Source organism: Synchiropus splendidus, chromosome 17 (assembly GCF_027744825.2).
Source record: "Synchiropus splendidus isolate RoL2022-P1 chromosome 17, RoL_Sspl_1.0, whole genome shotgun sequence".
In the NCBI taxonomy this organism is placed as follows: domain Eukaryota; kingdom Metazoa; phylum Chordata; class Actinopteri; order Syngnathiformes; family Callionymidae; genus Synchiropus; species Synchiropus splendidus.
In genome coordinates, this window is record NC_071350.1 from 2,828,212 (window position 1) to 2,852,143 (window position 23,932).

General features: G+C 39.1%; 1 protein-coding gene across 6 annotated transcripts in view; it reads right to left on the bottom strand.

Moving 5' to 3' along the window:
- npas2 (neuronal PAS domain protein 2) overlaps window positions 1-22,777 on the bottom strand; it is a 56,131-nt gene extending 33,354 nt beyond the window's left edge. For 4 of the 6 annotated variants that reach the window (XM_053848040.1, XM_053848039.1, XM_053848037.1 and 1 more), the window contains exon 1: window positions 22,550-22,776. The gene's annotated coding sequence lies outside the window, so the exon portion shown is untranslated. Of the gene's footprint in view, window positions 1-831; window positions 1,526-22,549 lie in introns of those variants that run through there. The other 2 variants (XM_053848038.1, XM_053848035.1) reach the window with 2 other exon arrangements.
- Between the last annotated feature and the right edge of the window lie 1,155 nt (window positions 22,778-23,932).

The window sequence follows — 23,932 nt, forward strand, 5'->3', positions numbered from 1 at the left end:
TGAGAGAATAAAGAATGTCTACAAATCTACGACTATAGTGGTCCGACAAATTGAAAATGACTATAGATGCATGAAAACTGGTGAATGAGTCAGAAAGAAGTATGGCATCAGTCAAAGGAGGACAGAAATATTTCAACCATTCCTAAAACCTGGAAAACATTTTCTTCCTTGTCAGATGCTTAGGTGAAGATTTACAGTAATATTCTTTACATTCTGCCAACGTTGACAACTAAGCCTCATTTCAGACAGCTTGGAAGAAGATATGTAAATTAATGTTTTTTTTTACTACAATAGTACAGTGAAGTATTGCGATTTATATGGTAAAGCATCTCTGCAACATAAGAAAACAGGAAGTGTTTTCTTGCTTGTAAACCCACCTACAAATGTATAGCAGGGGGAAGGCAAACGAGCGAACTCAGTGACCCTATAGCTCCTCAGTATGTGCGTTGTAAATACATGATCCTGTCACACTTCATCTCAGGACTAAACAGGAAACGTCGCTCCAGGAGGGTGAGTATAGTGAAGTCAAGCAGATTGAAAGCTGCCAGGTTGGGTAATGTCAGACTGACCTGAGCCTACCGAGAAATGTACCAAGTATTTGTTTCCTGCACGCTTTCAGCTCGAGGTTATTGTGAAAATAGGTTATAGTGAGCACCAGCGCTCATGACAGGCGCGCAGCAATTATGCTTTCCATATGTGAAATGATTAACCAGCAGCTCTCCCCCCCCCCCACCCCCCCCCCACCCCCCCCCCCCACCCCTCCAACATTCAGATGGAAGTTGCAGAAAGCGCCGAACCAATCGTGAAGAAACTACATAGAACCTCACATACCTCGAGAACGCGGCAGCAGCAAAGGTCCAACCAGCATGACACGAAGCATTATTTTGAGCTACAACATCGCCGCCGGCTCCCACCTCTGGTTTGACCACTACAGAACGGCGTCCAATTACATAACAAGTTAATAAAGCGCTGATATGAAGTGGTCCGTAGCTCGGCCACGACCCGTTCATCTAGTTACGCATCGCTAATGTCTGCTGGTCTGCTTCGGCGTATTTTCCAGGCACTGTGCTCCACATCCTCCGCTGGCAGTGGCTTGTAAACAGGAGAGCAGAGAAAGTAGGTCAGCTGGTAGCTCAATACTCGTCAAACGACGGCAGCAGCGGGAGCAGCTCACCGGTGGAGGCGGAGGAGGAGGAGGAGGAAGAGGGAGGGTGCAGATCACAATCTTTAACACGTGTTTTAAGCCATTTAAACACAACGCAAGAAGTATATTTCGATTCGGGGGAATAGCCCCGCGAGTCTTTCGGTGGGATGAGTTGAGTCAGACATAGAGGGGAGGACGGGTCACAGACCCGTTTATCGCTCTAGTCCACTGAGTTGGGAACTGCTGAGCGCTGACATGCGGGGAATAAATAGCCAGAACCGAATATCTTCTGGAGCCACGCTCATAAATCACACCGATAATAATGTTGCAGTAATTTCCACATTTTTTTTTTTTTTTTTTTTTGCTAAAACACAGACTGCCTCAAACAATCGCAAGTGGCGCTAATGCACATTTAATATATATAATAATTATAACATAATAATAATAATAATAATAATTATTATTATTATTATTTTAAAAGCCTCTATTTCTTGGAATATGCTCATAAAAATGTTAATAAAAGCTGGTTAAGTTGCTCTATTTTATTTTCTTTAACCATGTTACGTTGATGATGATGATGATTACTTTCTATTCATGTTTCATTACTGTGTATTACACTTATGTCATTTTTCTTCTTTTATTCGATTCCTCTGCTGAAAACATACTTCCATCATTTATATATTTTTTCCTCATATAACATTTTCAAATGAAATTTTGCATGAGCAGTTAGACTTACTATATCCTTCCCAAACAAGTTCTAGTACTATGTTTTGGACTTGTTTCACATCACAATTGTTAGACACATGTTTACTTTACTACAGAGTTGAACCAGCTACACCAACCTTGCTTTTGTTGACAGTTTTTATGGAGTAGCTTCCTTGAGGGTGATCTAAAAATAGTCACTTAACTGATAAAAAAAAAAAAAAATCTAAGTCTCAGAAGAGAAATGTTTGTTATTGACAAAAACAAAAGAAAAAAGGTTATTACATTTTAATTCATGAAGCTTGCAACAACCTGAACACTGTCAAGATGTTCTCACCCTCTTACTTCATCGACTGAGCCTTCATAATGGAGTCTTAAGGAAAAGCAAATGTATACCCCTCACTGTCCAAAACACACTTCCTTATCTCTAAGGAAAAAATATAACCACAGTAAAGAAGTCGCTCTACGATGTACATCAAAGAGGGGTGTAGGTTTGAGGGTAGAATCCGGTGAAACGTAATGTGTAATGTTAATTTCTATATAACATGTAAGATGAGCTGAAGCAAGTATCTAGGATTGTATTTGAACTGTACAGGCAAGTCAATCTGCAATGTCAATCTGCGTTTCTTTATCCGTACAAAACATTTATTACATCTGACAGAAGGAATCTGCGTTGCAGCAGCAGCTGATGATGGAAACTCGACATAATAAGAAGTTGAACTGTTTTGTTTTTGCCTCTCAAGTGTTTCCCCCTGCACTTCCTTTTTTATTTTTTTACGACTTCCTGGTTGCCTTTTCCCTTCAGATGAAATGTGGGTCACAAGGCTGCATGACTAATTTCAAGGGCTTCGGAACGGAGCTGCTCAAAATGTTTTAAGTCTGTCAAATGATCCAAGGAATCGTGTATGTGCCTGTGGGGTCGAGTACTCGTTTGTTGGAATATGCTTTTGAATTTATAAAAGAAGGTGACGGACAGAAGAAAAACTCTAAAGCGGTCTTATCAGTGTTTGATTAAAAGTGGGCACAGTTAAGTCTTCATATTGCCAAGAGGGTGCGGTGGAAACCTACAGAGGTGGAAGAGAGAATGAATAATGCATTTATTGAAACGACTGTTTGGATTAAATCATGTAATTAATGTCACCTTTGGTACCGTCATTAAAGCAGAAACTATTATAGAACTGTGTTGCAATGAATTTAATGAGCTTTCTTCCTCTAAACTTGGAAAGGTGACTTACAGACAGGAAGGCTTCATATCGTCTACAAGAAGCTTTGTGTATCTGTGCTTAGTGTGTCTCTGCAATACTGCACTCGTAAGTATCTTCATTCAATTCTCAACCCAAGCTTCTACCATGAAACATTTGTGCTGGTGACTTACAAAGTTGGGGAGGCGGTTTTACCTAACTCTACAGCAGTAGGGATCATATTAAAAAATGTTACCACTTAAGTCCTGAGGCACAAGTTTATTAGCTTCTGGCAAAGTGGAGCTCGCAACATGTCGGTGAGTGACTTTGACCACACTTATTCATGAATGTATTGCTTCAAATATCTTAGTGTTTAACTGTGACAAAGGCGTCTCAAGTGTCAGTTGTTGTTAATCAAATTTAATCATCTGTTAATCATAGAGATATGTTCACAGAGAGGCAATAAAAGAAAAAAAAAGATCACTTCTGTCGAAGTTAAGTGAGTCCTCTTAGTGAGTCCGCTTACTGTTTTGACTCGTTTCTGTGGAAGTCTGTTACATAACAAACTAGAAAACAAAGTGCATGGTTTCAAATTTTAAAAATCAAGCAAAATGTTCTGTTGTGGAACAGTTTATGAGAAAGAAATAGCCTTTCTCAGTCACAGACCTGCCGCTCTTCAGTCACATGCTAACTAGCCAGGGTACAAATCAACAATAATTTAAAGTAAAACAAAACTATTACACGCATATCTCTATCCTGGGGCTTTGCTATTTTAAGTTTATGAGCTATTTAACAAGGTCAATTCTGTGTTTACAAATGGAACATTGCAGTAAAAGAGTTACCGTAGTGAGCCACCGGACTTGGAGAGGCCCCACTACACTGGCCCCATTCAGCTCTGAACTTTGACCTCTTGTGTGAAGCTGCCACTGCATGTTAACACAAGTTGCAGTTTGCTTCACAGTGAGCAGCAGTTTACTTAAAACATTAAGCAGAAAACCTCTTAGATGAAGCACAAGGAGTCATTAGTGGAAAGTAAACTTTTACAATCACATTAGGATTAAAGTACAATTAACTAATTGCCATAATGCCACTGGACTGGGCAGTAATTGAGTGAGGTATATGTTAGTTGACAACCCTTAACAGATTTGAGGCTGTTTCAGACGTAACAACACCTTTAAATGGGTCACTCTGGCCTTTGCCAAAGGGTAGAACAGACATTCATTCTGCAAAATGGGGATTCTGCAAATTAAGCTTTCTTCTAGTAGCACACACTGATTTTCCTCCACCCATGAAAGACAAAGAGTATATCACACAAATCTGACTTTTGAAAGATGAAAGTCCCCCACTTGCTCTCAACGTTTCACAATATCACAGGCTGTCTGAATCCCATAATTATGATGGAGGGGCTGGTTCTGCAACTGTTTTTTCAGCCAGGAAACTGATGATTATTATGTTTGGCCAAAACAACCTGAATAGCAGTGACCAGGACAAAACATATTTAACAATTGCAGCGCTCAACAAATTCAATACAGGGACCAATATTCGTTTTGTTTGCATTAGACCAGAGGTGAGCAGAGGGCAGCCCGTGAGCCACATGCAGTCCTGTGCCTGTATTAATGTGAGGTCAGAGAAAAAGTACAAAATAAACTAGACATTTTTTAACTAACATGTACTCAATTGACATCACAACAGAAGTCAAAAGTTCAGTCAATAACATTTTTTGTTGGTGATTATAGTTTAGTTAGAGCAGCTGATATACCACAAGATGATATATCACCAGGTATACCAAAGTAAGTCCACGGAAAAAAAGAGGTCAGGGGAACAAATCAATGATCACAGATTTTAAGTCAAAAGACTGTCTTCTCGATCTTAGTCATAGCAAAAGGTCCCCTGGTTTATTTTGTAAAATGCAGAGTTTGGAATTGTAAATGGGAAATTGTATATATTTGAAACCACAGTAACTAAATAAAGTGTTATAGAGTCAATAGTTTGAACAATACACCTCTATTCTGCTCCCCATTCATCACCAACCACCACTGGCCAACAATGGTCCTCAGAGAAAAGTTATAAACAGAAAGTGGATGAATGAAGGCAAAATCTTTCGTCAGATTCAATCAGCCAGCAGCTAAATACCCAGCTGCAGAAAAAACTTTGTGAAAAGCTGATGAGATGGTATGTGAGCTCATGTTGTGAAGTTCAAGTCCACGCCATGACTGAAGTTTTCACTCTAACTGGCTCTGATGTCATTTAAGCTCCTTGTTTGTCAGAGGATCTGACTTTCTGTGCTTGTCAGTGGACTTTTTTCAGACACAATCCTTTACTAAACAAAACCTTCCGAGAACAAGTGATTAACAGGCTTCACTTGGAAACGTGTAACCTCACAGACACCCCAGACTGAATTCATTAGTTTTGTATAATTTTCCAAATGGGCTCAGCAAAAGGCAAACCATTTCAAGCTTTCCACCCACCTTCTCCAGCTCATTCTCAACTGCATTCTGGAGGCCGTCCCAGATGAAGATTAGGAGGAGGAAGGTTTCATTCATCATGGCCAACACGAAACACAAGCAGAAAAAAATGAATCTGGATCTTTGTAAATATTACTTTTACAAACAATATGTTTCAATAGAAACAGTTGAGTAATGCAGGACTCAGAATTAATCATCAGTATGTTGTAAGCATAAAGTGAATAAAATAAACATTATACATTCTTTCATATATATATATATATATATATATATATATATATATATATATATATATATATATATATATATATATATATATATATATATATATATATATTAACATTGAGGAAAATATAAAAAAAAGGCTTGATGATTGGTACAAGATGGCAGGGAAGCATCTGAATGGATTCTAACGTCATCTTGTGTGCAATGATGCCACCAGGACAGGAGTTTGGAGTTTACTGTGAGTTTCAACCAATGGTCAAGTTGTATCTCACTTTGAGCATCTAAATGTCATGTACAGCACCAGAAGAGCAGGCTTCATAAGAAATACATTCATTGTAATCCAGAACATTACCTGATATTACACCGTGACAAGGGACCAAATAAGGGATTTGTTTTTTCCACATCACTACAAGACAACTAATGAAAGATGAAAATAGAAACCTGCAGCCTTAAAATATAAACAGTGCAGAAATACAGCTTCCAGTTCAATGGCGTATTGAACTTAAGTGTCCCCTCACTAAAATGTAAAATAAAGTGAAAATAAGTATCTTTATTAGACATGGAGACAGATTTGGAGGCAGACATGATTCTGGCGTAGATATAAATTATATACTTTCTTTTTTTTCTTACTGTTCCTGTTCCTCCCTCTAAGCTCCTATGAGCCCAAATATTAATTCTCTAAAAATAAAATGATCTTTTAAGGTCAACCTACAAGCAGTTAAAGCAAAGTTTTAAATATATATGCATTTACCTCAACAGCATCTAATGGGAAAATGGACTTGTACGTATATGATGTGCATGTAACTGTTGCCACAATTTCATTCTGCAACTGGATTTAAATTGTCTATAAATGACAGATAAAATGGATGATTCTTCAGATAGGGATAATTTCAGGCTGAACTTCAAGTCAAAAAGTACCAAAAGTTTTTATCAGCAACATAATTCCTGCTCAACATAATTACAAAATTGGTTGACAGCTGTAATATGGCTGTCTATGCTATGGCTGACTATGGCAAAAATTAAAAGCACGACCGGCTACCTCAGTTTCAGTAAACTCCCAATCTCTATTTATATTTGTGCTGTAAAGATAAGTATTTTCTCTTTATAAATGCATGGATCTGCTTATGTTTCAAGTTTCATGAACACCTTCTGCCACTAAAGAATTTGGGGCTAAATTGTTTCAGTGATTGTATGACTGTTTCATTAGGCCTCGGTCAGATGCAACAGATGAAGCAGTTGCAACTGTGCCACGGTTGTAAACAGGCAACGTTGTGACATTTAAATAAGCCAAGGACCAAATATGGACTAAATACACAAGCAATATCTTCTGACTGTAACTTCTGAGCAACATTTGAGGGCGTGTTTCAAGGTTTTGGGGTAAATAGAGTTTGAAAACCACAGCCCGTTCGAGGAGACGAGTGAGGTTGTAGTTACATGGTAGGATCATAACAGAGATCAAGATATTGAATTTGACTGTTCTAAGCAAGGAATATTCATCCTGTGATGAAAACCAGATCTCTGGTGTTCACAGCCTCCTGTAAACGACAATGATGATGCCAAGCCATCATCATTGTAGCTTGAGAGGTCAGAGAGAAGAGTATCTCCAATGGCTCAGGTAAACATCCGTAAAAGTTATGTAATTCACTATGGTCAGTGGCTGGTGATGTCATAATACACAAATTAGATGAGTGATTTTACTTCCATCACAAACGTATACACAGTACGCAGTTATCAAGCCAAAATTAATGATAACAAAAATATTAAACATAAATATATAAAATAAATATTTTTTTCTGAAAAAACTACGCCTGTCTATCACGCTGATCACATACAGAATCTAAAACTTTATGAATTATGTTTGATATTAAAAGTTTGCTTCAAATATTAAGCTTGTGTTTTGAATGGCTGCACCTTGGCTATACAGTAGAGAGCAGGTTCCCTGCTTTTCTTCTGCAGTGTTTACAGTTTTTGTTCAATTTGAATTCCTTTCTGGTACAAGCTGCTCACGTTGGGGTGTCAGCTGGGTGTTTGTATTGTCCTCCATGATCTCCCCGGCAGAAAAGGTGAGACAGAATCACGTGGCTTAAGTTGAAGCCTGTTGATAGCCATACTGCTTTCTTGGCGCAAGCTATGACACAAAGCTGTTTGTTCATGTGACTGTACTGTATAAGATGATAACACAATACATTTAAAATGTGATGACTAGGTAAGAGCAATCTGGTGGAAAAGGTACAGGTGACAGAACCAGCATTTATTACCATATAAAGCCATACATGAGTCTGCAAATCAGTCACACAAGCAAACTGGATTGATCCTTATCCAGACGCTCCACTTGGTACCGTGAATTGTCTGTTTCTCAATGAGCGAACCATAAAGCACTGCTAAATAAGTAAATACTACTGGGTATTGATCCAGAAACCCTGTAGTCTAAATTGTTGCCATGCCAGCAACCAACAAGTGTGAGACATCCAAGATTCGACGAAAGATCTCCCACAATTTCCTGCATTATTCAGCATCCGCCTACATAAAGATTAGTTCCAATATTTTGTATCTAGGTCGCTGTATTAGATCACGAAATGACATTCATCTCATGAGTAAGCTTGGGTGCATCAGACCAATGTGTAGCCCCTTTTGCCCCGACTCTTCAGGCCACATATGATTTGGGTAATTAGTCATATATCAAGAGCAAGATACTGGTATTGATGATGTCATTGTGGCCCTCTGCTGAAACACCAACTGTCATTAATTAGACTGTGGCTCTGCTGTTCGCTCTGTGTTCCCATGGTAACAATGTGTGGTGTTTCCTTCACCCTTGTGTAAGGCTGCTTCTTCCTTAAAACGTTTATTTTCGTCTGCTAAAGCATCAGAAACACAGTCATTAGTATGCTCAATTAAACGGTGGTAAATCTCTCAGACAGGTCAAGTCGCTTTAACGTCATAATGGAATTGCATTTCTAAATGTTAATCATTCACATCCCAGAAATACAAGTTTCTTTACATCAATCATGATCTTGAAATCTCAGGAAGAGTTTGAGTTTATATTTGGCAACATTGTGAGCATAATAATGCTCGATCAAAATGAAAGTAGCTTTGATTTGCCATGGCAGTTGACAGCTTGACATGTGCATTATAAATATCATCCATATTTATCAAGCAGCTGTAAATTTCCGACTCTTAGACAGCAGCTTGTATCATCCACTAGGTTTTGAGTCGTAGTTACAGTTCTATTAAGACTATAAGCCGCTCCAGCGTGTAAGTCGCACCAGTCAAAAAATGCATCATCAAGAAGAAAAAGTAATGATATAAACATTACATCATTCAGCCAGTAAACAATACAAAGTGCATCAAAGCATTTTATTCTTAACATTTGGCAGTCAATGACTGCATGTGCTCTAACAGAGCGCAGTGACGGACCCTTTATCTCTTCCATCATCTTTAAGTGTGGCAGTGAAGAAAATTACCTTTTCTGAAAATGCCACCTGTTTCCCTCATTAATGCCCTGCATTGTGTTTGACACCTTTTGCTGAGTGGATGTCACAAAATGTCCAGGTCAAGGGTTCTTAGCAGCACTGAAAGCCACATGTAATCTGGCGAACGTGGGGAGATGTTCCAGAGAACTGAACATCTCTTACGTCTTCGCATGCAATCAATGGGGTGGATAATCTTGCAACAGCAGTAACGGTTGACCAACAGACGCCCTCCACAGAAGTGCTACCATTCTGCATTGCTGGCCTTGAGAGAACAGCAGCTAATGCAGCCGTAGGCCAAGACTGAACCCTCGCAATGAGGGATGCTCTGATTGGTCACCGATCATGATCGGCTGATTTCAGCATGATCACTACCTGTCATTGCCGATCACAACGACTGATCACATGTGACAGCCAGAGCTCTGATGAAGCCCCGCTGCACTTGCTGCTCAATCAGCAGCAGCCTTGAATCATCAGTCTGCCATGAAGATTCTTTCAATCTGTCACGTAAGTCAAGTATGCATCCTGCAGCACATGCACGGGAAAATGCTGTGCAGGGAAGCGCTTTCAAATTAAACACACCATTTAAAGCTCCAGCACTTGACGGAGCACAGTGAGTTTTCTGGGCTCATGAAAGTGAGACTGCTGGTTCCTCAGCAGCAGACGCTTAGCAACACCCACCGGTCTGAGTGTGACATTCGGAATGATAACAAATAATCATTAATTTTACCGAGCTAGATGACCAGCTTTTCTCAGGTGTTGCGGAGACGGAATCGTTTTGGAGTCCGGTGTGGCATTTGTTGCATCTGAAACTTTTTAAAACATCCGGAGTGAAAACATTCATAAATGCAGTGCCCTCTGTCTCGGAGTCCCGCTACAGTACGTAAATATTTCACGGATATAGCACAGTCTCTAGAGATTCACCTGTGACATCTCACATCGAATCAAATGTTTTTCAACTGTCCTTTTGACAGAATAATTTTTGCATTCACACAAATTACCTTGTTAATGACCTTATTCCAGTTTCTCACCTGTAAAAAAAAAGTGATTCCATTCTCTTATTTAACAGTGTTAGAGGTGGGCACAGGGACCACATGTGACTCTTGTGTCCAACACTCATGAGGTCAGTCAGTGACATTTCACAATTGTGTAATTGAATTAAGGTTTATGAAAAACCTTCAATGACACTCATTCACAAGAGATCATGGGAAGCTTGAAAAATAAAACTGAAGAAAAGAAAAGAAACTTTCCTCCATCATTAAGATCACATGAAACATAATTTTCTGTAGTACAGACTACATTTGGGGAATTAATCTGTCAAAGGGTTAGGTCTGCTTATTTGTCAGTTTGTGCATTTTTATGTGTGTTTATTCCAAAACACAATAAAATCATTTCCACAAGTTGTAACTATTATCCGTTTGGTATGATTATTATTCAATGTTCGGGCTTAAAATATCAAAGACAGTTTTCATTTAATTATGTTAAAACTCCTTCACGATCCTGTTAAACACTCCTCAAAGGTGAACCCAAAAAACAATGCTTACGCAGCTGTCCAGGTTAGAGCAAAGATGGAAAACAAGTTACAAAGTGACTTTATTTAGTTAGAAAGCTAGTTTGGAATTGTTGCTCAAGATAATTTGACACAAGTGGAAGCAGGAATGGGAAAACCACAAAGATTACTCAGTCATGAAAATGACTAGAACAAGGAGATATCATGAACACAAGACCGTTGGCTATATTGTATATCAATTCAGGGCTAGCACACCAATCTAATAGACAACCCTATGTCGGATCCTACGTCAGATTCCCCACGCATTCCAAGATGGCTCCTCAGCGCGTCAACAGTAAGTACAGCTGTTGTAATATTGTGAATATCAAACTTCAAACGAGGCTTTTCTCAAGGATTTTTTTCATTATTCCAAAGCACTTTTATAGTTGGTGGCATCCTCAATGACTATGGCGGATTCTGATAAATACATACGGTATACCATGATAGCAACACAAAGAAAAAGTTGAATTGAACATAGTTGCCTCAGGACTGCACGATGTTCTAATTCTACAGGGAAAAAAAATAAATAAACAGAAGTGTCGTGCGTATATAATTGCAAATAATAAAAGGCATAGCTTCAACTGCAGCAATAGAGAACCTACTCAACAAGGTGGAACCAACGTCCGTCACAAAGCAGCTTAACCGTTCAGGGTTTTTTTGTCTGTCACTTCACATGTGCACTCTGTGTTTAGGCAGAAACATTTGTCAATACTTTTGGCGATCCTTTACCCAAGCTGCCTTCTAATTAAATACATTAGCTTGACTGCTGCTGCTTTGGCACTGTGGGTGGCCGCCACTTTTCAATGAGAAAGAAAACATACTTTCAGCAGGTAGAGCTGCTCCAAAAATGACTTATAATTATATTATTCCAACAAATCTAAATGAATCATCACATTATTCCATGTCTGTTATCTTCCCCTGCTGCGGCTCATTATAAAAAAAGCTTCAATTATCAAGGCACTGTATGAGCAAGTATGTGGGTCATGATTCTAGGGCACGGGTGGAAAGGGCAGTGCAGGGCTTTCTTTGTGCCACTGTCTCAAACCTGGAGCAAAGGTTACATCCATGATTAAATTTGTGTGAGAGTAGCCTCAAGGACTCCTTAGCTGATAACCATGCTTATCATTATTGATTCATTGAGGCAAATGTTTGTAAAACCACAACCAGACACTCATTCTCCTTTCACACTGACGTGTATTCAAATAGCCTTCAGCAGGCCTGCTATGGAAAAAATAACCCTGTCTTGCCTTTTCATTTTTTTTTTTTTTTACTTTCTTTCCATCCAGATTCTTGAACGCACACACACCTTCTTGTTACATTTTACATCCAGCTGGAAAAGGCTCCAACTTAAAATTAAAAATAGCAGGAAATTAAAAAAAAAAACTAAGGGCGACATATTCATCTAGAGCATTACACTTTTGACACCACAGAGAGCTGCACATTTGTCATCTGGGTTTTTCTGTGAAGTACAGACAGAGACTATTTTCACCCGAGGCTCCCTTCCAGCATGAAATGAGTTTACAATCATAATAATAAATGGCTGATGAAGAAGTAGGATAATGACATTTGAATTTTTAATGACAAAAGGATCATTAGCGCTCAGGAAAGAAAACAATCACAGTGGCAAGTTTGTTATTTCACTCACTGGTGACATGCACATGCACACAAAGCGTCCAGCCTGATTGATGTCGAGAGGAGCACATATAATTCGAGCCCTTAAGAAAGGTCACCATCCTTCCCATGGACTTGTGCATTTGTGTGTTTTAATGACATTATGACTAAATAAGAGAATTGTATCACACATTTGCGCTCTTTTACCACCTTGATGCTCTTGAGCAAACAATTAAATCGACAAGAGAGGGTTTTATAAGGCTGTACTTTGACCACGGCACAGGTGATGAGGCTTCACTCCAAAATATGCATGTATAATGGGAGCATACCAATCGCAGGTTTTTGAAAAGCTTTACCAGTCAATTCAGATTTGGCCTGATATCGTTTTTTTACATAACTGACAGGATACACCTTTAATGTCTGAAACCAACAGTAGTTTTCTGCTTATATAAATAAACCAAGTAAGGTGTGAGCTGAATGTTTTATTTCAACTTCCTCAAATACATTCCGATTATATTTGCCATGCGCATTAGTTACATTTCTTTGTATTATATTACATTGCTTCCGACATGTTCAGTGTGGTGTAGTCAACATTCCTAGCTATAATTTCACAGAGAATGAAAAGGAGCACAGTGAAAATTTCTGCCCCCTAGTCCAACTTTTCTGTGTTTTACCAATGTAGCTTAGTGAAAGCTTGTGTCAGGTTGTGTATGTTACATCAAAAAATTACTAAAAACTTAAAATTAATTGCAAACAATGCATTTGTTTTTGTAGTACTAAAAGAAATAAATGCCCAAATATCAAAGTGGTTAAAGGTTAAAATATTAAGCAAAAAATAATAAACAGACATCTGAACGCCCTGTCTCAAACTTTTAGTTCTGATCATAACAATGCGAAACGTTCATTGCTGATCGCAGGCATATCAGAAGTTTGATTTGATTGTGGCCCATTCATGACTTATTTCAGTCTTCAGACTTGTACAAGTAACAGCCGATTTACGACCTGCTCAACTTACGTCCACCCGTACTTACGACTACTGCCAGCAGAGACCAGCTGATGCTTTGAATGGCATTTACATCCAATCCGACTTACAACCAGTTGGTCAGAACCGATCCCGGTCGTAAGTCGGATGTTACTTGATGTGTTAGAGATTGCTATCGACATGATCTGTTTATGGTGCACTGGATGATAGCTGTTGACGTTATCCAGACGTCAAGACTGGAGGGCAGGCCTGTCAGCCAGACCTTGTGAGGAAGATTCAGGGAATAGGTGTTGCAGCAAAATTAATGAAATCAGCACAGATTGATCAGTGCACCCCAATAGATAAATAATATACAACACTTTTCTGTTAAACATTGTGGCTTACATCTAATGACTAATTTCTGAACAACCACAAGCATACACAATAACTATAGGTGAGCCTGGTCCCTCGTCACCACGTAGAAAGACGGCTATCCGCTTGTGTGTGGAGTGTTATTTGGGTCAAATATTTAGTAATCAACTGCGTTATTTGCTAATATTTACAACCAACTACTTAATATTTGAGCAGCCCTAGGAAGCAGTGATTTTTCTCTGGGTATTTTTTGTCAAGAATTTTGTTGATGTCGCCCTTTTTAACTAAAATATTGATGTGGTTTTTCCTTTAATTAGGACACAGATGGATGAACTGAAAAGGTCTCACTGCAATCAAACAGACTTTCAGGATGAGGTTTTTCCTCTTGACATCACAGTTATGAAAAGACCCTCAAAAGATCAAAACGCTGCAAAACTGTCATGCTTGTTTGCAAGCTCCTGCAGGGTAGTGTCTCTAGTAACACCACAGACACACACACACATAGCCAACACCCAGAGACCTGAATCATATGTAGGTCAACTATAGTGGCTCGGCTCGACACAAACTGTCAAAGTGTCTGTTTCCTTTTTTTCTGCTATAAAAAACAAAAGACAAGCCACACCTCATTCTTTAGTAGTAAACATGAGATAAAGGTGATGCAAACAGAAGAAATAGGCATGGAATATGAATGAGTTCATTTATACCTGATTTCCAACTAAGTAAACTAACCTTTGAGTTGGCAGCCATTCATACGAGACACAACCACTGTTGAATTTTGATCATTAAGGCAGCTTGACAAGCTTTAGCAACAGAAACAAGCAAATGTGTATTTGCTTGTTTAATAAGATAAATAAAGAAGCATCTAAAAGTCTTATTTGTGCTCTGGTGCATCTAAGCCTGAAGCCACACAGGACAATGACTGTGTGCTTTGGAGCAAAAGATCATCAGCAAGGATGATGACGTCTGTAGAGGGGGGTTATATAACTAGCTGAACATTTTGTCTGTCATAGCTAAAAAGGTTAAAGAGGGTGACATAAATTCCTGTCATAGTCTACAGAATCATGTGAATCACAGTTCTGCAGACCACATGATTTCGACTGCAGCTGGGAGCCTGAATGGAAAGTTGATGATGGACAACCCCAGGAATGTTTGCTTATCTTACGCCTTGAAAGGCATACGAGTGTTTAGAAAGCAAAATGACTAATGCCTGAAATTCTCCAATAGTTGCCCAGCTCCAACCATCTTCTCCTAACTATACCCCTGAGTCCTCTCATACCTCAGCGCTGCAGTCCTGCCCACACATAAGGTAGCTGCGAGACACCAGTCTTTACATAGACATCACAAATACTTGAGCTCGATGAAACGTGGCTGGAGTTTTATCAGAACAAGTACGTGGTCTATAGGGTGAGCTGGTATCTTAAAAGCCATTAGATCTTCAACATGAACAGAAGGAAGTAAGAAAGTCGCTGGAAATTAAACACCAATGCAAGCATGCCTTTCCAAGCAAAGCTGAGAGTTGAGTTCCAAAATGGTCCACGCATATAATGAAACGTACTTTAAAACAAGTAAAACCATAAACCATAAACTTAACACCAAAAAACTTATTTTCATAATGAATAAAGAAAAGTATCATGAAACTAAGAAATTATACTCTCATTCTTGGTATATATTTCAAGCTCATACCAATGATATTTTTCTCATTACAATTAACTGCCAGGACTCTACTACAACTGTTCATATTTTCAGCCTTCACTCACTGGCTGATATTTTCAAAACAGAAACCACAATTTTAGCAGGTTTTTTTATGTTAAGTCACATGGGATGGTTGTGGCCTATTTCATCCTAATTCGAGCAGGTCTGACTGACATTCCCAGCCACTGTGTAGCTATAACCTTGTGCTGGCTTGATTTGCTTGGACCAGTCTGGAAAAAGGAGTGGAGATGACAAATTTTACATGTATGCAAGCAGACTCAGGCCCTATTCACATAAGGCCTTTTGTTTTCAGGAACCACTTGTACTTTTTTTAAAAATGGAACCAGGGTGGATGCATTTGAAAACTATGTGGAACCGGCGATGTCATATTGGCACTGTAGAGCTCATTCTGTGACAGTAATATTAAAACAAGATCTTCAGACACTCTTGTAATGGGAAGCAAATAATCATTGCGAATAGTATAAACAACGTGGGTCAACAGCTGAGAAGCCCACACACAACAGAGAGGCCAAGTCCTAAGGCAAACTTTCATTTTCTCGAACCAAACTCAAAGAAGAACTTCAACTGATTGGAGAAAATTATCACCTTTAGGGGGCTCATTGTTCACGTGGCGCTGTTCATTATCTTTGGCAGAATTGGCGTTGACATTGCTGTAACTACACCTGGTCACTGAATGGCAGTGAATTTTTAAGGAGGTCCATAAAGAACAACTGGGCACAACTGTTGCATGAAAGAGAGAGCTGAGCCAAAAGGCAAACCTCTCCATTTACCAATCAATCTTAACCAGACTCTCACCTATGGTCATGACCGAAAGAACGAGATCCCGGATACAAGCGGCTGAAATTAGTTTTCTCCGATGGTTGGCGGGTGTCTCCCTTAGAGATAGGGTGAGGTATTCTGTCACTCACTCACTCTGTCACGTTGAGAGGAGGCAGTTGAGGTGGTTCGGGGTGCCCCTGGACGCCTCCCCTGGCAAAGCCAGCTGGGAGAAGACCATGGGGTCGACCCATTACCAGGTGCAGGGATTATATCTCTTCACGGACCTGGGAGCATCTCAGGATCCCCAAGTCAGAGCAAGTGAATGTAGGGCGAGAGAAGGGTATTAGGCACAACCCTCAGAAGCTGCTGCTCCGCGACTTCGCAACAGATAAGCGGATGAGGATGGATGTATGGACGGACATCTCTCATGCACCACCCAAGTGCAGCGCACTGAATGCAGCGCATTAGGATGCATGCCTAGCTGAAACTCTGTCAAGGCAGTGCAAAAAGAGGTGCCAAATATGTTGTGATAATATTTCAAAGAGCAGTAATGTGTTTGATGAGTTCCTACTGTGTACCATGTTTTCAACATCAGATTTGAACGTCGCCATGTGAACAAACACAGCCTCTCTATTGCTTTGTAAAACACTGCCTTGGGCACTTGCCAGTTTTGATGTTAGAGCTCTAATAGCTCAGTTTATAGTCAAGTAAAACTCATAACAATAAACATCTACACCAATGTCACTGTTTCCATGGAAATGTTATTGTTTTCTCTCTGTTTTTCTTAAAGATACTGCACATACCGGCTAGGCATGTGTACTACATCATTTCTGCTTTCAGTGGTTAGTGTGGATGGCACCATTGGCTCCATGCACTTTATCGACAAGAGAAGGGAGGTTTTCATGAGATCACAGCATCAAAGCACACTTGCATTTAAATCCATGGAGAGAGCCCAAATGGAGGTGGACATTAAAACCTACCTTCAGTTGGAACACTAATTGAGCTTTCAATGAGAAAGATCATGTCAATATACACAGAATTAGTAGGCTTTAATCTGCTTGTTTTACATATTATCGTAATCATAAAAGTACAGGAGTACATAAAGAAGTTCAGAATAGATTTTACTGTATTGACTTGACTAAATCACATGACTTTATGTCACATCCAATACTTTAATAATCCCACCATTCATTGAGTAACATATATAGATAACAGCATTACAAAACTCAATGTCACATCTCAAACCGCCACTCATTAGAAGGGTATGTGACACTGACAAACATTTCTGACAGAAAGCTATTTTAGAACAGAAAAACAACCCTGATTTAATTGACAATGGCCATTAGATGACAATTACATGACCACAGTGGGCAGTTCAGTATTTATTGATCTTTGAAGAGGATCTATTCCAATTACGAATTTAACTGTGACCTCAGTCCCCTGACAGCTATCTCATAACACATCCATAAGGTCAATATTGTGAGCCCGAAACTTAATGACTGAGAGAAAATGATGAGGTGGTCATGCAAGATCATGAAGATTGACTACTTGGCAACAAAACTTGGCAATAGGTGATGTCGATAAAAAGTAAATACTGTATACCTTATGTTCACAGGCTCACACTAATCTTGCCAACCAGAAGTGAGACAGTTAGCACCGCCTGCAAGCCGCGTCCAACAGTCTGCTTCTTCTGAATCACAGCTTGCAGGTGCAAGTAAACGCAGAGATGAATCACTCGCACCAAGACAATGAGACATCTCTTGACAAAAAAAACAAGATTCAAAGTAATCCGTTCACACTGCCAATTATTTTATGCCATAGCATAATGGAAATATCAGATTATGTATTGCTTATGGCCAAATGAATGTCACTTGTATTCACTCTGAGATCAAGAGATAGTTGTTAGCTACACAGCCCTTCAATGACCCCAAATTTACATACATACAATATTCACAAATATATTGACAAAAAACATTTAACAGGGTTTCCTGCAGTGCTTTAGTAGCATATGGGGGGGGCCTAGACTGGGATTTTGATTTTGCAGGGGAGTTTTCATCTGCCTTTGTCAACATGTAAGTGAAGTGTGACCTGCAGTCGAGCAGCTCACCAAAGTTCTAGGTAGGACAACTTATGATGTACAGTGTGACTGTCATCTCACAAGCCCCCCTCCCTTTAGTGACACAACAAAACATGTAAACATGATAATTTCAGGCTTCCCTGCAGAAAATCGGATAGTCAAGGGGTGACCAGAGGGGCCCGTGCCTATAAGTGTAGGCAAGAGAGATTATACAATTAGTTTCCTCATAATTAACATTAAGTTCTAACAGTGTGAAGAGCTGCAGGACAAAGACAGTTATTGGTATACAATTCAGGACTTGCCCCAAGGATTTTCCTCCACAGAGCCGAGATGGTGGGGGCAAGGAGAGGGGGCTCTTTAGGAGAAAGGCTTGACTACATACATTGCACTGGGAGAAACTCAGCGTATCAAAGTTCCAGTGAAGGGGATCCCTACAAAGCAAAAGTACTGGGCAAGACCCAGCAATTTAATTAAAGTTATTTATAGATTCAGGGGAAAAAAAACTTTGAACTCTGAGTGACCTCTGTTGAGCATGTTTCTCATCTGTGATACTTTCAAGAGCATGTTTCTACATTGTTACAAAAGATTGTTGGTTGACAAAGTGTTACAAAAAGAGCAACATTTTTGGGGAAAGCGTACTCAAGGCAAAGAGCAGATGTTGCCTACTTGAACTATAAATGAAAACTAAAAGCAACCCTGAATTTAAAACACAAATATTTAACATTTTAAATGTATCTAGTGCAGTAAGGAAGAGTATTTAGCCATGCTATTACAAGCTTAAAATGTCATTTGATTTATTACATCATTCTAAACAAACAATGAGCTGCTAAGGGCCCATGGGCCATATAAATTAAAATTTAGAATGACACGATCTTAATTAAACGTTCCTACGAGGTCTATTGATGCAAGGATTATGTTTTTTACATGCTGAACCAAAAAATCGTTCACGGCTATTTAAATTGACACAGAGATTTTTACAGTTAATCAGCAAGGTGCGTAAAGGAACCCAAACTAACTATGTTTATTTATGTGAAATAGCATTTTAGGCATAAAACAGGACAAGCATTATTTTGAAGCCAATAGCATCGAATTCTGGTTTCCAAATGAACCAAAGCTGGCAATTCTATTTTGTTCATTTCTCTCCCCACTCGTCCACCAGTAGTTCGATTTTGGTCCATTTCATGTGTTTGACAGATGAATCAACATGGGCTGAAGATTTGCGATTTAATTTGCTGGCAGCTTTGCTTGGCTTTCCTTAAAGTGACAGCATGTATCAACGATGAGCCTGGCTGCTGCACACCGCTCCACCACTTGTGCATGCCGAGTCACACTAAGCAGCTCTAGCAACAGTCAGACTAGCCTTCAGCTTGCAGGACATGGCCCAGTAACCTACTTTCCCCACAACATGCTCTGTAACATCAGAGACGCTGTGTGTCATCAGTTAACTAACCTTCACCGCTGCATATTTTCAGCGTCGGGACTGAAAATTACAGACGCAGCAGTGCTTGAGTAGAAACAGAACTGAATTACAAATTTTATTTTGTAGATGCGGTAAGCATTTTCCACCCTATTTTCAGAGATGTTAGCAATAGAGACTTCATTAATCGCTTGCAACATGAATAGCTCTGACAATGACCAAACAATAGCCATAAAATCTGCATCTGATCCGCATCAGTTATCAAGGACACAGTCTTGTGATGTATGACACATCTACACTTTAATATTTGCAAGACAGATGCTAAATACCCAGAGATTATATGAGTACTATTACACTGAACGAATCAGGTGATCCTTCACCACCTGATGCTTCCACATTCCACTGCATGGATACCAACAGGACTGCATCACACATCCTTTAATGAAGTGTTCTCAAGTGACATTCTCATTGAACAGGCAGACGTAGTCGTCACCATTCTGTTTACAATAACCTAAGATTATTAACTCACATGACCCAAATCATATCATGATTGGTGGTGGTGATGATAATGCTGATAAAGGACTCTCCTAACCTGATATAATAGCATGATAAAGCATGATAAAAATGGACCACATGGTACATTTCAGTCGGTCATGGAGCAGGACGTCTTGAAAGGCTCAGCTGTCAGCGCACATCCTCATCACTATTCATTCCTGCCAGGCCAATCTTGCACTGACGCACCGGGCTGGTGAAGTAAAGCAACTCATACTGGGAGTTTCATGCCACACAAGTTGAATGACAGATTTGTTTGTCATTTGATCAGACTCCTTTAGTACGTGGTGGAAAGTAAAGATTATGATTCATTCCTTTTCATCCCACTATAGCTATACCACATTTGTTGGCATCAGTTTTCTAATTCAACCAAATTAAGCTATTTATTTAAGACTGTACTCACTCAGACTGTACATTTTTGTTGCAATGAATGACTTAGAATATTCAAGTCACAAAATGTATTTTGGACAAATCAATTTCAGCTTTCTTTGTTGTCACATTAGCAATTAGAGTAATTCAACCTTTGGAATTTGTGGTAAAATTATTAAAAGAGTTGTGTACACATATGGAAATGTGCCATGCCTGATCTTTTTCTCTAAAGGCATGAGGCATCTGCTAAATTCAGAGTGTCATCAGATAACAAGATTGCACCATTGCATGTAGAAGCCTGGAGTAACATTGGAGTGTGGAATGATGACTTCAGGCTACAATGGCAAGTAGCACAGTGAAACTGTGAAACAGTGCAAAGGTGATGCTATTGTTCATATATTCCACCAGGATCTAAATTGAATAGCTCTCTCACTCTTTACCCATTTTTTTCCAAGTGTTCCAAAGATGTACCTATGCATTATTTGACAGTTATACTATCATACACAGTAGTAACAGAAGTAACAGTACCAAAACCACACTAGAACAGTATTTTGTAGAGGTGTAAGGATGTATCACGTTCAGTGATGTATTCATTAATATTCCTATAATCCAACTACATTGATCTGTGCTCGGCAGGTAGGCCTTCTGAATGGCAAGTGTTGATGTAGCATCATATTAAAATGTAATCAATCGATTGTATCGATGGAAAATAATGATTTACGTTTAATCTACCGCTATAAAATGTGTTTTTCTGCACTGGTATAATAATGCAGTATACATTAAAAGTCACTTGATTGAGTCGGTCTGCCTCTGACGTCATCGTCACAATCCAGCTGGATGGCAAAGTGAGAATGATCAAGCCATCACTGCAGTCCAGTGTTCTGAAACATTCTGATTTTGCTAGAACAGAGATGTGCTATATAGGTCGCTTGCAATTTGTTGGCGTTACAGCAGTTAAGTAAACTATAAGGACAACACAACAAACCTCTCCAATTGACCGTCAAGGCATGACCAACATTGTTACTGCTGTTAAATATTAGTGCACACAGCGGTTCAATCAGTGCTCATGTTGCACTTTATTTTACCTTCAGATCAGATCAGATTTTGCCTCCATTTCAGGTTTAGTTTTTAATGAAGAAATAATACAGTATGAATAATAATAAAAAAGACGCAAGCAACATTTGATCAGGTTGAATAAACATACAACCTGGTTCAATTCAATCTCAGGTGTTGGTCGCACTTTTTTCCAAATCAAATGTGACTGCATTTGCCATTAATTGGGACTTGTTGGTGTCCATAATTAATTTTTACTTGATTCCCTTATAAGAAAACAGGAAGCTGGGGCACATCACAGTTGAATTTCCCCTCTGTGGGACTCATAAAGGCCGTCCAATCTATATACTAGCCTAGTATTCAGTTAATTACTTCACAGATACACAGGTAAGAATTATTGGCTTAAACTAATTCGTTTCAAAACGTATCATTCTAAATGAAGCAATACCCGGGAATCGCGTCGGCAACCTCAAACCATGACACTAATCGAATCGTCGTTAAAATGAGTCTTACACTCCTCGTATTTTACATTACATTATAATGACAGAGAGTCAGTCTGGGTTTAAACACATCCAGAGCATGACATGAATTGACACACAATTCATTAAAATAGGAACATTTTCGCATTCATAAATCAGTATTAGGACATGAGTTATAAACTGACTGATAACGATTCATTTCGGCTTTTAACCAATATTGAAGTACTAAACGAAAATGCACAAGGTCCTTATTAAGATTCAATGTACAGTGTGATATTCTCTCATAAAAACAGTAAGTCAAGGGGGTGAACAGTCACGTTATCATGCTTGTCAAACTTGAAAGATCGATATGAAAAAGGGTGGTGTCTCCGAAATTGCATTAAGACACGCTTTTATCCGATTTCAGAGAACTATGGTGTGAATTCAGGTCAGGCGAAACCTTAAGTAACTTACCGGGCTGTGAAATGAGGGTCAGCCAATCCAAACGGAAACAATTGAGCCGACGAGAAAGAACACACGTCCTACGTCCAAAAAAGTTTCCCGGATACAATGCAGCCCAACTGCAAGCGGTCAGAATGTTGAATAAGCCCGTTCACAGGCTAAATGACGCAGTTGAGTTGGGGGAGCTCAGCACACTAGACACATGAAATCTGACTGAAGAGGAGCTTGTCAGAGTGAAGTCCACATTCACAGCCCCGCCCACTGAGCAGCGCGTGCATGCGCACTAACGTCAGACTGAGAGCGCGTTACCGATGTGAAATGGGCATAAGGTTTATTTTACAGGTACATGCATTTAAAATATGTCTGGTTTCTTGGTGCATTCTGCAGGAGGAGTGCGGCTTCTTTTTATTCAGATTTATCTTAATAATGAACCATAACAGTATATACGTACTTTGATACGGTATACATTCTGCTGTAATATAAAAAAAAGTTTTCTTAATGACTCCCCAGTCGGAAAGAAATAAGGTTTCCATCACCAGAATGTAAGTCATTGTAATATACAGGGGCATGATGAAAAAAAGTGTGTGGGTGTAAAAGCACATGCAATCGTAATTTATAATCAAGTGAATAGTCACCACATTTCACTGGCACAAAGCCAAGACGGACTAGTAGGAGTGCTGTGTTTTACGGTGAATCATGGTATTTGCTTCCTGAGTCACTACTTCAATACAAATGAGGGTTTGGTCTCATCAGACTTCTGAAAGTCAGTGAGCATAACTGGAACAAAGGTGGGGGCACACAGCAGCAGCAAGGACATTTGCATATAAACATAGCCAAATTAATAAGTCTTGAAATTGAAGGACATTTTCAAAATAAAAATATATTATATTTGGTAACTATTTGGGTTATGGGTGACTTTTGTTCATGTGGACTTCAAATACTGTATGATCACTTGAATGCGCTTAAAAGAGAATACTCCTTATTAATATTTGTGATATTTGTTGATCATATCATTAAGATATTTATACATTCTCAATTTGTCAGTTAAATAATAATAGATCAGTGTCATTCAAGTACTCACTAGTCAATAGCACAAATTCACTATTGATGCAGTTGCAGTTGAATTTTAGGATTTTAGATTGGAACAAATTCTTCTTACGACAGTCAACTGTACTGGGTGTGTGGGTCTGCTCCGATGGGATTGCAAAAAAAAAAAGTATGATTCAGAGTATAATAATGGAATTGTTTTCATTCTAACAAGTCATACTGAGTGTTTAGATTTCGTTAGCACACATGCTAACATCCACGCAATTTCTTCACACTGAGTGTTGACTGAAGATAAGGACAGTAACATATCTAAGGGCAGGCCAAACCAACCAACCAGCTGTGAAAAAA